Consider the following 18,155-nt stretch of genomic DNA (forward strand, 5'->3'; position numbering starts at 1 on the left):
ACCCTATGCAGTGTTTTCTACTGTCCCATTTTTGTATACTGTGCCTTAATTTCTAACCACCTGCTCCCTTTTCTCTGGTTATCCATACTGAGTATCTAAACTCAAAAATAATCAGAGGTTCTCAAGGATTTCCAAGTCAGTACATACATAAATGGGCAACTTTAAAGAACAAACTTATCTTACATTTTTTTTTTTTTTTTTTGGTTTTTCGAGACAGGGTTTCTCTGTGGTTTTGGAGCCTTTCCTGGAACCAGCTCTTGTAGACCAGGCTGGTCTCGAACTCACAGAGATCCGCCTGCCTCTGCCTCCCAAGTGCTGGGATTAAAGGCGTGCGCCACCACTGCCCGGCTCTTATCTTACATTTTTAATATCCTCCAGAGAGCCTCACACCAGCATGCTGTAACTAATATGACAGAGGAATCCAAACCTAAGTCTGAATGGAACTATTAAACAAAAGCACACTGCAGAAATGTCTGAAGGGCAGATTGCAAGCTGGTACAGTCCACAGTGTAGGCGGAATAGTTCTCATAAGTTATAGGCATTTGTGAAATAAAAAGCAGAAAGTCATCTGGGCTAAGAAGGTATTTGTGATTCAGGCCATAAAACTCAAGGTCAACCAAGGAGCAAACTCTGTCACTGCTTCACTGGGTCTCCAAACTTGCAGGGACCAGGACACGCAGGGCAGGCAGCTTGTAGCTAAAGCCAAATATCCACTATCTCTGAGCAGTCCCTCCACACAGGGCGCCTCAGCAAGTTAGGGTTGTCCACCAACTGCTCCAATAGCCTGGAGAAGATGAGGCTTTAGTTTGCCAGTCTAGGTCATGTGTGTGCAAATACACAAGTGTGTGTGTTTAATTTGCCTTCACAGCACCCAACGCTGGGGAGATGAACTGTCTGTAAAACTAGAGCAGTAAAGCAGAATATTGGTATCCATAAATGACTGGTTATTGTCACTGCTGATATCAGAAATATACTATTTTACCAGTTACACATCCTCCATCTTATAACTAAGCCATCAAAAAAAAAAAACCAAAAAACAAACAAACAAACAAACAAACAAACAAAAAAAAAACCCTGAAAATTTCAGCAGATTTCCTAAGACAGAACTCAGGTAGTTTTAACTAAGAAGTAAAAAGTTCCTTAACTTAGCCCACAACCAGAAGGCTAGAAAATGTTCCAAAACTCGGTTAATTTCAACAAAACCTTAACAAGACTACTTAGAAAATCGAGCTGTTTTCAAGCACTGCTGGCATCACAGTGACAAAAATCCCCCAAGCTCTAGAGAACACAGCATTTACGGATCCACTACTTCACAATTTGGGGAGTGTGGTCCAAGTAGCCTGAAGATTAAGTTGCCAATGAGGGAACTGATGCCAACTAAGGCAGCTAAGGGTCCCCTGACTACTTCAGTGTTCTCTAGGAGCCCCAGCCATACAGGCTCCTTCCAATTCCTGGACGATGCACAGGTCACATATTCCTGACAGACAACAAAGGCAGAAAAGATCACCAACTAAAGACAGAGACAGCAGAACCAGTTGTGGCCACTGGCACATGAAGCCTGTGAATTACAACAGCTTCCAGTCTTCACTTTTGTCTTGAGCAACTAAGACACAGCAGTAATATAAACAGGGCTAAGAGACGAGGTTGTATACTCAAGGTGCAGGACAGCCTCCACTATGCTAGACCTGGCTGTCTCAGAGTCATCAACTGCATTAACCTAAAGGTCAGAAACTATTTTTCTTCAGGAATCACTCCCTTGAAAACAGACCACCAAAAATATAAATTCTTAAAACTTTTAAGTACATTTCTACTCAAAGGCAGAATCCATAAAGCTCATCTCAATTTTTTCGCAAACACTCCAAAATGTGACATTCCTGCCTTCATGTCTATAAACTGAGACTAAATACATTTAGCAGATGCTGTTGCTGAAGCCAAAGTGGAGAAGCGTTAAAGTAAGATGAGTTGTAAAAGGAACAAAAGAATTAGGGGTTTTCAAGAAAAACCTGTAACTGGTTAGGTTGATTGTTGCTGAAAAAAAAAACAAAACAAAACAAAAAAAACTAGCAAGACAAAATGTTACGGCCCCTTTAAAAATAAAGCTTAGAGTCCAAGGAAAGTACACTGAAAGTTTGCTTCTAAATTAAAATAAGACTGAATTTAGCTGTTCTAGTTTTGGTCATGTATTGTGCATTCGTGGGTGTGGTAGGCACATGTGTGTGGCTGGAGGCCAGAGGCTGATGTGGGACGTCTTCCTTAAGTTCTCTCCACCATACGCACCGAGGCAGGCAGTGTCTCTCACTTAAATCTAAAAGCTTGCCAATTTGGCGACTGTAGCTAGCCAGCTTGCTATAAGGATCATTACTCTGTCTTCTGAGTGCTGCAAATACAGGCGGACCCCCCAGGACCACCAGCGTTTACTTGGGAGTAAGAGAATAAATTCTGGTCCTTAGGTCTGTGTGACAAGTGATTTACTCAGTGAGCTAGCTCCCCAGCCTTAGTACAGTAACATTTTAAAGTATATAAAATATATTAAATAATCATTTAAATAAAAATTTAAGTGATCCTTGGCATTACTCAATAAAATTATTATTCATTTTCTATTTCTTTACAAAAAGTATGCACAACACCCTGGCTTTTCCTGACAGTGTGGCACATACTTATGAAATGTACAGTAAAATTATTCAGACCTAGAGAAACTACTGCATGTGTACAACAGACTTTGGCTTCAATGTTTATAAGAATGGGGAGGACAAGCAGAATTCACAAATAAGCTATGTGATAGCTAATGAATTAGTTACTTATTTCATTCCTATGACAAAATACCTGACATAATTTAAAAGAAAAAGAATTCGTGCTAGTCAGTTTCAGGGATCCATCAGGCATCATGGCAGGTAAATGTGGCTGAATGCTGATCACCTTCAGGAGTGGTCGTCTCCCCTTGCGTAATCCTCCTGGAAAAGCCCTCAAAGATACAGAAGTGTGTTTTACTAATGTGTAAGGTACTTCTCAACCCAATTAAGCTGACAATCAAGATTAGCCATCACATGACTGACTACTCCTTATCAATCTGACACCCAAAACTATCTCCCTAAATTAGAACAGTTAGACAGTCCATCTCTGGCACGCAAAACACTCAAACTCATCTCATAATGCAAAATGCATTCAGTCCTTCTCCAAGATTCTCCAAAAGCCTTCACAGTTCCAACACTATTCAAAGTCCAAGTTCAAAGATTCCTCTGACCCTCAAGACAAATGCAACTGTGAATCCCTTAAAACCTAAAAATCAAAACTAAGTTATACAACTCTAGGATACAATGGCACAGAACACTCCAGGCAAGAAATGGAGACAGAAAAGGATAAGACAAGAGGAAGCAAATCTGAGCCACGTGCAGTATCTTAGAGGTGTCCTGTGTCAAAGGGTTTCAGCAGCTGTATCTGGATGACCTTCCTATTGCAGGCCACCTGGCCTGTTTGGTTTTTATCTGACTGCAGCCTACAGGTTTCCTTGCATGTTCCAGGTGCCTGGCATCTTCAGCAGGTTAGATCTCACCTTCAAGTTTTATGCACTGCAGGAGCTAACTGAAGGGTCTTCTCATTCTGTCATTGGCTGCCTAGCCTTCCAAGCTTTACTTTGAGATCTAGGTGAGTTCTCTATGATCTCATACTACAGAGCATTTTCCATGTCTGAAAAGCCCGCACCATGCAGTCAAAGTCTGTCAGCTCAAGCAGCAGACTGGGGCCTTCAAGATAAAAGTCACATTGGCCTTGGAGTAATGGTGAGGTGAGTCCTGGGGAAATTCTAAGGTGTCCCTGTGGAAGCAGGGTTCCCCTGTAAGTATTCTTCTCAAGGGAAAGCCAACCAAATTCACTCCTTCCCACCCTTGAATCTGTCATGGGTAGTAGGTATCTAGCTAATTCTTATACTTGCAAAGTATTTTTCCTACTGTGCCATGTAAAGTTCTTAGCTTACTTTTAATATCACATTTTCCTTTGGCCTCTACTTATCGTCACTTCTTTTTTTGAAAAAAAAAAAAATTTCCAAATGTCTGCACTCTACTTTTTACTGACAGCTTGTAGCACGAATAATAAAAACCCAGTAGCAGATATTGGGAATCAAGCTGAAGATCAGAATAACAAAGCAGCCAAGCCACTAGAGAGTTCTCACCTCTACCAATGCTCAGACAAACAAAGGAGCGATCCTGTCCTCTGTGTGACTTTAGAATGCTATGCTCTCCAAACCTTAAGACTATCTCCTTCCCCTTATATTCCTCTCTCCGCCCAGCCGTATCTCTCCTGTCTCCACCTCCTTAATGCTGGGATTAAAGGCGTGTAACCCCAAATTCTGGGATCACCTTTGTGTGAGCTCTGCTTCTCTTGTAGACAGATTCAATCTTGTGTAGTCCAGATCCCTCTGCCTCGATCTCCAGTCCTGGGATTAAAGGTGTGTGCGACTACTCCCTGGTTCCTAGTGGCTTAGCTCTGCACTCTGATATTCAAGCAAGCTTTTTGTTAAAACATAAAATATCACTACAACAGTTCTCTGTTTATTTGGCTCAAAGCAACCAGCAATAACTCAGACACAGCCTAAAAGGGGCCTACCTTGAAACTCCTCTGCCAAATAGTTGGTCATCATTATACTTAGTATCCCAGTCTCAAGACAAACAAGAATGCAGGCAACTTCACTGCAAAAGCCCTATCTGAGACTTCCTGAGAGCCTTCCTTCCTTCTTTCTGACGGGTCTCCTACCTGACTTTCCTTAGCTCAAAACTGGGAGAGCACCAGTTAAAGTACTTACACATCACACCCTTCATTTTCTCCCTGAACCCTGAGAAGGAAGGGTTTCTTTTACAAGCCAAGTCTAGCCTCATGACTCATCTCTCCACTTTCAAACAAATATCCTTTATTTCCCACCTTGGTAAGAGAAATGGCTTTGATTCCTCTTGCTCTTATCCAAACAACAACAAAAATCAGTTTTATTAATTTTAACTTTGCCATTATTTCTTAAATCCAGTCAGTCTCTTTATATCCAGGACTACTAGAGACTGGACATTATCTCCATCTGGGTCAGCACCATTAAAAAGTCTTCACTGCTCTCACTGTCACCAGCCTTGCCCTTCTAGTCATTTTCCACACTGCTGCTCCAGGAAATCTCTCTAGTACAGACACACACATTTTGTTAAATTAATTAATTAATCCCAGTGATTTTCTATAGCCTGCTTTTGATATACCATTCCAACATGCAGAACTGCCCCATGTCCACTTATCAACCACAGAAGGAAATGAACTAATATTCACTATAGGGCATTACACTAGACTGACCCAAACAGCACTTTTTGTTTTGTTTCAGAGGCAGGGTCTTTTTTTTTTTTTTTTTTAAAGATTTATTTATTATATACACAGTGTTCTGCTAGCATGTATGCCTGCATGCCAGAAGAGGGCACCAGATCTCACTACAGATGGCTGTGAGCCACCATGTGGTTGCTGGGAATTGAACTCAGGACCTTTGGAAGAGCAGGCAGTGCTCTTAACCTCTGAGCCATCTCTCCAGCCCCCAGAGGCAGGGTCTTGCTGTGTTGCCCCATACTCAAGAGCCTCCTGAGCAGCAGGGTTTGCAGCTGTGCATCAGCTCTGAAAGAAGCTGCTTCATCTAACTTAATCCTTAAATAACTATTCTCTGCATGACACTATCTCCACCTTGAAAACAAAGAAACAGGCTCGGTGACATTACATATTTTGTCCAAACTCAGTATTACTGAGTGGGAAGGATTTCAACTTAAGACTTGAAATTCTGCAATCTATTTTCTATGCCATCACAAGTTGTTTCCTTAGGAAGGTGGGGCCTCTTATTCCACTTCCTCAAAGAGTCTGTTTCCAAGAGTTCCTCTAAATTCAATATTACAGCAGGTGCTCCCAAAAGAACCATGCAAAAGACAGCTGAAAAGCTTCACGGTGCAGGTGTGATGACAACTCTACTTGTTGCTGCCAAGTGAGGCCAAAAAGAGCTAGTAACTGTACAACCTCGACTTTCACTGATACACTGAAACCTACACAAAGCTTCTGTTTGAATCTTCATTAGTAAGTTATTTCTAATTTTCACCATTTTTGTAAATCCATGTAAGCACACCAGAAAAGAAACTGGTATGTTGTAAATATAACCTGTATATTCAAAAATCAGCATTCTTTTTGTACATAACATTTACTATTTTATGCAAAGCTACATAATTTCAGTACTGAAATTTAAGGCTCACAAAACTCACTTAAAATTTAGATTATCTCTTTTAAATACAAAGTGAAAGGAACTTCTATTCAAACTACGATTTGACAAGAAACATGAAAATTAAATCAGGACTGACACTGTGGTTCAATGGTAGAATGGTATTATCCCTAGCACATCTAGTTTTTAATTAAATTCCTAATAAAGGTTTACTACAGATATTAGTCAAGCTTATCTATACTTCGTTAGGCCATTTCAAGGTTTTAAGTCAATGGCTCTGAGAGAAGAAACAAATATGTGTCCAAAGGAGAATAAAGTCTGCTTCTTGAACAACCAAAACCAGCTCCTCAAGTCCCAGGGATATTATAAATACTTCCAATGCCTTATTTTTATCTCTTTCCAAGTCAGCAAGTATCTACAGAACTTAAGTTAGTTAAAGCAAATTTAGCATGTGGTTTATCAATTCCAGTAAGTTATCTAGCCCCAATTTAAAAAAAATATATATACAAAAATGTTTATACCAATGTCTGTGGCACATTATTTATAAAGCCAAAAAGTCTAAAAAGTTTAACAATTCAAATGACCATTGATCAACAAGTAAATAATAAGCAAAATACAAGGCAGCTCTACTATTAAATATTACTAATAATGTAAAAAGATGAAGTACTAGGGGCTGGAGAAATGGCTCAGTGGTTAAGAGCACCTGCTGCTCTTGCAAGAGGACTCAGGTTTGGTTCTTGGCATCCACAGAGCAGCTCACAACTACCTGTAATTCCAGTTCCAAGTGATCCAATGTCCCGTTCTGGCCTCCAGGGATAATGTAATATATGTGGTACACACACATAAATACAAGCAAAATACCCACACGTAAACTTTTTTTTTTAAAAAAAATAAAGTACTGATACAACACAGATGAACCCTAAAAATATATCAATCAAGTGGGTCCTAGGTACAAAACACCACACATCACACAAGTAATTTTTGTATTGTGTGAAATGTCCAGAAGAAGCATCCCTAGGCAGAAATAGATTAGTGGTTGCCTAGGGCAGGGTGGGAATGACTACAAATAAGCACAGGAAATCTTATAGGCTGTAGAAACATTCTGAACTAGATATGTATGCATAACCCTAACTTTCCTAGAGCTAAATTATTTGTAAATTTAAACAAGTGTATTTTAAGATAACAAAGCCATTTAAAGGGAAAGGGGACTAGAGAGATGGCTCAGCAGTTAAGAGCACTGGCTACTCATCTATAGTACCTGAGATTAGGTCTCAGCACCCACATGGCTCTCACAACCATCCTTAACTCTAGTTCCAAGGCATTCAGTGCCCTCTTCCAGCATCCTTGGGTACCAAGCATACATAAAGAAAAAAAATCCTATGTGGTGTGGGGCAGGCAAAGATGGATGGGGAACGATCGCACTTAAACATGTTAGTTTCAAATTTTTATGCATTTCATTTAGTTCATTCACAGGTATGAAAACATTGCCAGAAGATGATTTGATATATATATATATATATGTGTGTGTGTGTGTGCTTTTATTTTTTTTAATATTTATTTATTTATTATACATACAATATTCTGTCTGTGTGTATGTCTGCAGGCCAGAAGAGGGCACCGGACCTCATTATAGATGGTTGTGAGCCACCATGTGGTTGCCGGGAATTGAACTCAGGACCTTTGGAAGAGCAGGCAATGCTCTTAACCACTGAGCCATCTCTCCAGCCCCGTGTGTGTGTGTGTGTGTGTGTGTGTGCTTTTAAACTAACACTAAGATTAGTGACATTACTGAACCCTGCCCTATGTAAACAGAAAAATACATAAACAGAAAAAAATACGATTTCAAAGCACAGGTCATGTGATGTATATAATTTATCATCATACTAATAAAGACATAGATAACAATGGAGACACAAGTTTAGAAGGGAAACAAGTCTTGTCTGGCCATAATGATGGCCACAATGATCGAGAAGAAGGCTTTCAAACAATGATTTTATCTTTCAGCAAGGGTGACCAATATCTCAACAGCAGAAGTACAAACAGGGAAGAACAGTGAATGGGATATAGCAGGCAAGGATAACCAGGCGGAGGTGGTGCATATCTTTAATCCCAGCACTTGGGAGGCAGAGGCAGGCAGATCTCTGTCAGTTCGAGGCCAGCCTGGTCTAGAAGAGGTAGTTCCAGGACAGGCTCCAAAGCTACAGAGAAACCCTGTCTCAAACGTGTCCCCCCTTTCCAAAAAAGCAGGCAAGATTGAGGGACAAATGTGTACAAAAAGCTTGAGAGGCAGGGAGGGCACATTTGTGCCAAGTGTACACAGGCCTTTAGTCTGTAGCTATGAGCAGAAAAGAATTCTATTAACCTGAGTTTATAAATGTTAGTCTGGCAACTTGTGAACTTTACCCTGAGGAGGACACAAGCAGCGTCCTAATAGGAACTTGAACAAGAGAACCGAGATAACGAATGGCTCAACACCCACAACAGCAATGGAAAACGAAGGCCAGATGAGAAAGACAATTCAAAGTAAGAATTACGGTCAATGAACCGACTGTGTAGGAGTGCCACAAAGAGGGAAGGAGGGCAACAGCTGCCTCAGATTTGTACTTGCAAACCTCCATTCAAGGACAGACAATAACATTATTAAAATTCAGGGGGCTGGAAAGAGGGCTCCGCTGTTAGGAATACTTGGGGCTCTTGCAGAAGACCAGAGTTCCCAGCACAAATGTCAGGCAGCTCACAACTACTTGTAACTTAAACTCCAGATATGACAATGTCTTTTATAGATTTGGCGGCAACCTGTATGCACACACGTGCACATACCTCTCCCTATATACACAAAATTTGAAATAAATAAAAATCTTTAAAAAAAAAATCAACCTAGTTATAACTCATAGAACTGTTCATTGATACAAGTTGGCTTTTTCCCCCCTAAAAATAGAAACATTTACCCTTCCACCATGAAGTCCACTTCTAGGATCTTTCCCACAAATAAATAGGCCAAAGTCACAAGAAGTTGTAAATTCAAGTTTGGTCACTGCAAAATACTAGTAGTAATTGGTCAAAAAAATCTGCCAACAGAGGACAAGAAGACCTCAGTTTGGTAGGTCCACACCTTGGTGGCCTGTGCAATTATGCAAAGGAATGAGGAGGGCCTCTGGGTACTGACCACACAGGATTTCTCAGCAGACATTAGCTGATCAAAACAGGAGACCATCTGTGTATGGGGAAGAGCAAATATCAACAGACATTAAGTATATTTGTTTTCAGGAAGGTAAATTAAAAATAAGAAATAGAGCTGGGCGGTGGTGGCGCACGCCTTTAATCCCAGCACTTGGGAGGCAGAGGCAGGCGGATCTCTGTGAGTTCGAGACCAGCCTGGTCTACAGAGCTAGTTCCAGGACAGGCTCCATAACCACAGAGAAACCCTGTCTCGAAAAACCAAAAAGAAAAAAAACAAATAAATAAGAAATAGCTACCTTCAAAGGAGGAAGGGCACTGGAGGGAAGCTAGGTGAAGTGAGAGATCTCCATGGGCTCTGTGGGTAGCACTCAGGGGCATTAGGCTGATTAGGCTGATGAAGGAGTTCAGTGTTAAAGTGCTTATGTGAAAGCCTGATCCTAATGGCAGTTCGGGAAAGAGAGAACTGACCCCTGAAAGCAATCCTCTGACTTCCATATGAATACACTTGCACCCTTGCACACTCATACATGGACAGATAAATCCAGGGACACTGTGAATGACGAAAGAAAATGACATCTTTATTTTCAGTAGCCTGTCTGAAATGTGACAGTCCCCTGATCATGAATGCTAGCAATAGACCAGAGCATTTATTTTCCAGTGCTCTTCTTCAGTAAGTCAGGTGGCGGTGATGGCGCACGCCTTTAACCCCAGAACTCAGGACACAGAGGCAGGCGGATCTCTGTGAGTTTGAAGCCTGGTTTACAGAGTGAGTTCCAGGACGGCCAACTAGAGAGAAACCCTGTTTGAAAACAAAAAAACAAACAAAAAAGAATGAAAGAAATTAAGGAAGGGAGGGAGGGAGGGAGGGGGGCAGGCAGGCAGGCAAAGAAATTGCAGTGATTTTCATTGCCCGGCGACAGCTACTGCAGCACCATTTCTACCACCACTCCGGAGATTACAGCAGTTAAGAATCAACTCATTAGCTTTTAAATGGGAAGTAAATGTTAAGCCTCAGATGGACAGATCTGTTAAATTTGAACATCCCCATGGTCCAAAAAAAAAAAACAAAACAAAACCAAAACACAAAAATTGGGCTGGAGAGATAGTTCAGTAGTTAAGAGTACTGACTGTTCTTTCATAGGACCTGAGTTTCATTCCCAGAACCCATATGGTAGCTCATAACCATGTAAAACTTCAGTCCCAGGGGACCCAACACCCTCTCTAACCTCCTCAAGCACCAGGCACAACTGTGGTGAACACATATACATGCAGGCAAAACATCTATACACATAAATTTTAAAAATTAAAATGTATATTGTAAGAGCAATAAAAACAGCAGCCTGTATGATCTCAGCCAATGGTTCCCTGTTCAGGCAATCACCTAACAACATATTGTAGACAAACATGGAGTTCAAAAGTGTGTTATTTCACAACTAGACAAGCTAAATGATCAGTTAGACACCTATCAGCAGGTTTCTGTGAAACTTAGGTACTAAATTCAACACTTAATTTAAAAGTTTTTATGCTGTAAGACCTCAAAAGTAAAGAAGTTTGATACAACGACATATGGCTAATAAGTTATGTGAAGGAGCATGACTCGAGAAGGGAGATAAGAGGGCTTAATTTTACATATGTTAACTTTGAAAAAAAAAACACAAAAATGAAAATGCCCAGGTGGACAGTTTTTAAAATTATAAACTTTGGCCAGTGAGTAAAGGTCCTTGCATAAGCATGATGACCTAAATTTGACCACCTGTGCTCTTATGATGAAAGGAGAGAGCCAATTCCTGAAAGCTGCCCTCTGACCTCCAGTGTGTTATGTGCATGCCCGCCCCCTGATAAATGTTAATATTAAGTAAATGTAAAAGAATAGAACACAAAACTCAAGCTCAAAGGGAACCACACCTCTAGAAATAAGCAGAAATATACAAGTACAGGTATCAGCCTGGATAATATCCTCAAAGTATAAAAAAGGAGAGACGGGGACTGGCACTTATAACAGCCACTGAGACATAGGCTCTTCTGTCTCACTGGACACAGAAAACCCAAAATACAGACCAAAGGAGAAGAGTTAATGTGATGAGTGCAACAGCAAAAAGGCTGAACACCTATCAATGAAAAGATCTATTTTGAAAGTCACTGACTGTGTATTAAGTGTGTAGAGATTGGGAATCTTAAAAAATGTTGCTGCAGATGAAGAGCCAGTGGTAGAGTGCTTTGTACCCCCGACACCATGGGGCAGGCAGGGGTCTCTGCTAGACGGGGAAGCAAGGAAACCAGTGCACTCAAAACAATTGTGAGAAGAGATGGCGGACTCTGTTGCTAACACACACAGGCACTGCCTTTCCTGATCCTGCTGTCACAGCTGGATCCCCAGGACACCTGAGCTGGGAGAGCTTTTCCCCACTCCCCATTACACTAGAAAGAGTTAAGTTCTAAAGCTAGAATGCAAGTCTAACTTACAAATGTCTGGGCAGATATGACAACTATCATGCCTCAGTTACCAAAATTAAATCACATACCTTACTCAAAAACATAATCCACCTTTTCCGCATGTCTCAGACTGAATCTATGTGACCATGGATTCACAACCAGATACAAAGCAGACCACCGTCTGCTGCAGCATGTCTGTGTCTCTGCCTTCTACTCCTTTAAACAAGTCCTTTTGTCAACGTCAACACTATGACCCCCAACTCAGCTCACCACCAGATGGCATTGAATAAACAAACCAATTGCTGCCTAGAAGAAATAAACAAAGCAAAATGTTAAGTGTGACTAGGTTGTGACCAGCGCATTCACCTAGAAGTCAACAGTACCCAACTGACTGACCTGTTCCATACTGACAGTCTGAACTGTGTTCATTCATGTTAAAATAATCCTTAAAAAATAAATAGGGGGCATGGGGAGCATTGTTCAGGGGATTCAGTTTAGTTTTATCAGATGCATAAGCTCTGGAGAGCTACTGCACAGTATAGTTCCTAGAGTTAATAACATATTGTATACATGCCGGAAAGTAAAAGAAAAAAGAGAAATGCTAAGGAGAAATCCTGAAGGTTCTTGCAAAAGGATAAATATGTGAGGTTATTGAAATTGTTTATAGTTTGATCTCATCATCTAATAGCATTTAGGAGACCAGAAGTATAATATCTCAGCAGTAAGAACTCAGGTCTAGGCCCTGGCCTCCAACCCTGCTACCAAAAAGGTAAAGAACAGCTATCTTACTGTATGTCATAAATATAAAAAAGTTTCACCTCAACAAGGTGAAGGAGGGAAGTGAAACACCAGATCCCCAGAACTGTTGTAAAGACTAAGACTCTCTAGGTGGAAATGCAGCTGGGACCCCTCCCAGCAAATGACTGTGTTCTTCCTTCTAAAACCCATGAGTTTCTAAATCATATGCATTTACTAGAAAAGGGTTACAATCCATTAAAAAGAAGGGCAAGTCTAGGACAATGAACTTTTTCATGTAGTATTTGCAAAACTTTCCTTAAAAAGGAGACTAGAAGTTCATTGTTGATTTGTACATTGCACTTGTAAAACACTTATAGACAACAGGACAGAGAACACTAGTGATCAGAAGACACCACTTAATATTAAATGTTATACTCACTTTCTTAATTTGAAATTAGGCTTTCTTAATAGTCATTGCTATTTGGGTCATCAGTGCTTTATTAAGTAGGTTTTACATTTACAACTGTTATTATAAAAATGAAAAATATATATTTACTTTTTCTATTGCTGCAATAAAATACCCTGACAACAGAACTTAAGGGAGGCTTTATTTCATATCACTTTAAGGGTGCAGTCCATCGTGAAGGGGAAGGTACGGTGGCAGGAGTATAAGGCAGCTGGCCACATTGTATCCACAGTCAGGAAGCAGAAGCTGATGAAAGACTATGCTCAGGTAGCTTTTTTCTTTTTATTGAGTTCAGGGTTCTAGCTGGAGGAATGGTACTGCCCATCCCAACCTACTCTAGATAATTCCTCAGAGATGTGCCAGAGATTTGTTTCTATGGTGACCATAGAAACATCAATTTGACATGTGTGTATATATAATGACTATCTGTAAACAGAAAATCTCACGCTCTTAGAGGTTTCAAGAGCAAAACCACTGATCCCCAGGCCCATGGTTCTATGGCTGGAGCATCTGGCACAATGCAGATGTTCTAGCAGTACTGGCTAGCTGCGCACTCCACGTCCTGTGACAGCACAACTGACACCCGCAGACACTTTGCAGAGGACCATGTTCAGCACCCACATCCCGACTCACAACCTTGTAACTCCAGTTCCAGGGGATCCATCGCTTTCTTCTGGCCACTGCCACCTAGCACACACAACACACACACATACACATGTGGGCAAGTACTCATAAAAATAAACCATTTAAAATTTCGGGAGAAAAGATGGTTAAACAAGCAGTACAAACTATAAAACTGATAGTATAAGTTAAGAAAGAAGACCATGACTCCCAATCCTGGGGGAGGTCAAGAGCAAACATTTGTATTTTGAACTTCACAGTTCCGTCCTGCTCCCACCACTCTGAAAGCTAGCTAAGCTTGGGAACCAGATCCTCAAAAGCCTTCTCCTTTTGTCATTCTTGTTCGTATTCTGATTGTAGAATATAAATACTTACAGTCATTCTCTCAAACATGTTTTCAACTACAGGAAATCTCAGATATCAAAGTATAGAATTTTCTCATAGGAATGAGCATCTAGCAATTAGTAAATAATTTTTGTTCTCTTAGAACTGGTACCAGAACAATTATTAGAAGACTATCTCTATTAAGCCTAAATATCTATAAAGTATTAAAAGTACTAAAATTACTTCATATTGAAGTTTAGCTCGGCCAACCTCTGTACCTTTTCTACTTTAATTATTATGACTCCAAGAGGATACCATGAGCGCTTAGAAAACTTGAAAATTTGCCAGGAAATATAAGCACATGAGACTCCAAAGGTGTCATACAGAACTGACCTGTTTGTCAAAATCTAGTTTAAAATCTAGGTTTTTTTTTCTTTTTAATTATATTTATTTACTTGTGAGGTGAAGGAAGCTTGAGAGACAGAGGTGGGGGGTGGAAAGTCAAAGGACAGTCTGCAGGTGTTGGTTCTCCTCTTCCACGTGTGCATTCAACCTCAGGTGGTCAGGCTTGGTTGCAGGCACTTTTACCTGTGCTAAGACATCTCATCAGCCCCCAAATAGTCTAGTTTTAACTACTAAGAACTAAATTCCAATTTTCAGTTTCAGGACAATACTTTCCCTTAATAATCTAGTTGAATCTTATTTCTTCAAAAATATATACTGGTGGGCTGGAGAGATGGCTCAGAGGTTAAGAGCACTGGTTGCTCTTCCAGAGGTCCTGAGTTCAATTCCCAGCAACCACATGGTGGCTCACAACCATCTGTACTGAGATCTGGCTCCCTCCTCTGGCGTGCGGGCATACATCAAGGCAGAATGTTGTATACATAATAAATAAATAAATCTTTAAAAAAAAAAATATATATATATATATACTGGTAATCTTATGTATTTTGTTGCTAAGCATTTTCCTTTAAAATAAGGAAAAATGGAATTGTATTTTTCCCCATCATCCACCTATAGCATACATGTTGTTCAAACTAAGAGATATAATCCATTATTCCTGTATAGATCAGAAAATCAATTTAGTAAATAGCAACTGGGACTATTTTTTAAAGACTTACAAAGGAAACAAATGAACTTCATAGGCCCTAACAAGGTATGTATTACAGATGGAGTATTCCTTATCCAAATGCTCAGAACCAGAAGTTTTTTTTCTCTTCGAGACTTTGGAATGTCATAGGCATATATAAGATATCTTGGATATGCAATTCAAATCTAAACATCAACTTCATTTATGTTCTACACATACTTTACAAAACAGAGGCTGAAATGAAGGTAAACTCATTGAGCATTTTTTGACAGTGGCAAGTCACAAAAAATTTGGTGTGGAATTTCCCACTTGGAGTATTGAGCTGGTCCTCAAAAAGTTCCTGATTTTAAGCATTTCAGATACTTGCTGTACTACAGAAACACTACAAGGATATTTTGAGGCAAACATGTAAGCATTTTGGTACTTGAAATCCTCACTCCACAACTCACTAGAGATCTCATCACTGCTGAGCCTCTTTCGTTGACTACAGGGAGACAATACTAGTTTTCCAGTCAAAATGAAGTAATAAATGCTACCTGTAAATTTCCCAATACCTCTGATATGATGATAAAAAGGCAGTAGTGCCCCCAAACTCACACCAAAGTGTTCCCAGCAAAACTGTATGATAATGGTCCCTTGTTTCTTTCTCTCTCTGAGATTTGTGCATGAGAACTGCTTTGGCTAAGATGTAGTATGCTATGACTGAGGCCATAAAATCTACTTCAACTCATAGTTCCCACAGTCCTACTCAGCCAATTTCCATGCTTCATGTGCACAGTGACCACTCTGTCCTGTGGTCAGTGAGTACTAAGGCCTGAAAAACTACCTGCTCAATAAGAAGAGTCTGAAAGTGGCACATCATGAGGACATGCAGCTATTCATCAACTCATCAGGGTTTTCAATTAAAGACAGAACAACCCCTCTCCTTTCTTCTATTCTGCTAAAATAACTCAGATGCCCTGAGTTGAAAACTCATCAGGGATCTCGTTAGTTAAGCTAACATTCAAGCATACTTCCTCCTACTCTACTACACAAATTAGCTGAAGAGAAACATGCACTTCTTTTATTTCAATTCTTTCATGTTTTTTGGGGGAGGGGGTCATAAACACTAGACAAGCACTGTATCACACGGCTGCATCCTTATTTTTCACTTTGAGGCAGGTCACTAGGTTGTCAGGGCTAACCTGGTCCACGATCTTCCTACACTGGCCTGCTGTGTAGCAGAGGTTTCTAGATCTTCACACCAGTCCCAGAGTTTTACACTGTTTGATTTGAAGACAATTTACTACTGTACTGACCTCAAACAAAGAAATGAGGGGTAAGTGCACGCCCCCTTCTCATGAGATCCTCGACATGAAGAGAAATCCTGGAAGCACCCAAGAGTTCAGAGTAAGCTTGATGTCACCCCCTGTTGCCATCCCTGTTCTGGGCGTATGGTCATGCTACATTTACAGAAAGTCATCCCATCCATGTGTAGGTGTATGCATTCATGTGCAAGCATGTGTGCGCATGTATGTGCCCTCTAGAGGCCAACCTTAGGGGTTCTTCCTATGCCATCCACCTGCTTTGGGTTTTGTTTGCTTTTGGGATGATCTCTCACATCATGCAATATTAACTTCCCCTTAGAAGACGGTTTTCAAACAGATAAGCCTCCAGCACTTTGTACATGCTGGAGATTTTTCTTGAACTGTCTGCTCCCAATCAAGATGTGTGGCTTTCTTCTCAATAACAAAATCATCTTCACAGCTTGCATAACTTGCTTTTTTTTTTTTTTCAAAATGTAAGAGTGGTTACTAGAGTTTCTAGCTTTTGCCTTCACATCTGGACCCAGGTTGACCTATCCTCCTGGGCTCCAATGCCCCTCCCACCTACAGCTCTCTAGAGGCTGCCATTACAAGAAGTGTTAAGGGGCAGAAGAGACACATTAGCAGCTTACCTGCAATAATTGAGTCTGGCCCTCCATTCAATCCCCAGTACTAAAACCCACTAAACCCTGCTGTCTGTATTTTAACAAGCACACCTCCATGCAGAGATGTTCATAACGTCTATCCCTACATCAGCTGGTCTAAGTTGTACAACTGGTGTACAACTGGTGTTGTACAGAGCCACACACTGTCCTCATTGCTGCACTTGTTTAGTGTATGCAGCCTCAAAACAAAACGCTGATGATTGGAACTAATAACACAAACCTATAATTCCAGCTACTAAGGCAGCCAGGCAAAAGTTCCCAAATCTAAGGCTAACCTAAGCTGCAGAGACAGTTCAAGGCCAACCCAGACAACTTCTAAAGATCTTGTCAAAACAGAAGGAAAAAAAAATCCAAAAGGGCTGGAGATAAATTACAGCTCAATAGCCATTTGCCTACCATATCCAAGACCCCAATACACCTAACAACAAAACTACCATGGTATCATAATTTTACTGTCACATAACTTGCTTCACTTATTTGGGTATTGCTCAAGAAAGATTTCTAAGCTTATCTTCAAGTAGCTTATTTTGAAAGCTATTATTTATGTTTTCAGGTGAAAATACACTTTTTAAGTTAAGGAACACTGAAATTACAAAATCCAGATTTTCTCCCATCGCCTTTTTTTTTTCCTGGTTTTTCGGGACAGGGTTTCTCTGTAGCTTTGGAGCCTGACCTGGAACTAGCTCTTGTAGACCAGGCTGGCCTCAAACTCACAGAGATCCGCCTGCCTCCACCTCCCGAGTGCTGGGATTAAAAGCGTGCACCACCACCGCCCGGCCTCTCTCATAGTTTTAACAGCACTGTAATTTTATATATGAGGGGCTGGTGAGATGTCTCAGCAGAGGAAGGCACTTGCCTGATGATCCGAGTTAGATCTTCAAGTCCACAAGAGAAAACAGACTCTCCAAGTTGTCCTCTAACCTTTACGAGTGTGCTATGCCCTTGTGCATGCAGACACTCACACAGAAGAATTTTTTTTAATTCTGAAAAACAGTTAACAGGGAGAATGAGTCTATTCATTATAAATATTAGGATCGAAATAAATCACAACTTTGGAATAGCCAAAGTGATCTCATAAATTAAAAACAAAAGAAAAGGGGCTGAAGAGATGGCTCAGCAG

General features: G+C 40.5%; 1 protein-coding gene across 3 annotated transcripts in view; it reads right to left on the minus strand.

Moving 5' to 3' along the window:
• Cul1 (cullin 1) overlaps positions 1 to 18,155 on the minus strand; it is a 66,950-nt gene that overhangs the window by 41,241 nt on the left and 7,554 nt on the right. The window contains exon 1 of one of the 3 annotated variants that reach the window (XM_057765389.1): positions 11,917 to 12,085. The exons of the other annotated variants lie outside the window; for them this stretch is intronic. The gene's annotated coding sequence lies outside the window, so the exon portion shown is untranslated. Of the gene's footprint in view, positions 1 to 11,916; positions 12,086 to 18,155 lie in introns of those variants that run through there. 3 annotated transcript variants of the gene reach the window in all.

Source organism: Chionomys nivalis, chromosome 1 (assembly GCF_950005125.1).
Source record: "Chionomys nivalis chromosome 1, mChiNiv1.1, whole genome shotgun sequence".
NCBI lineage: Eukaryota > Metazoa > Chordata > Mammalia > Rodentia > Cricetidae > Chionomys > Chionomys nivalis.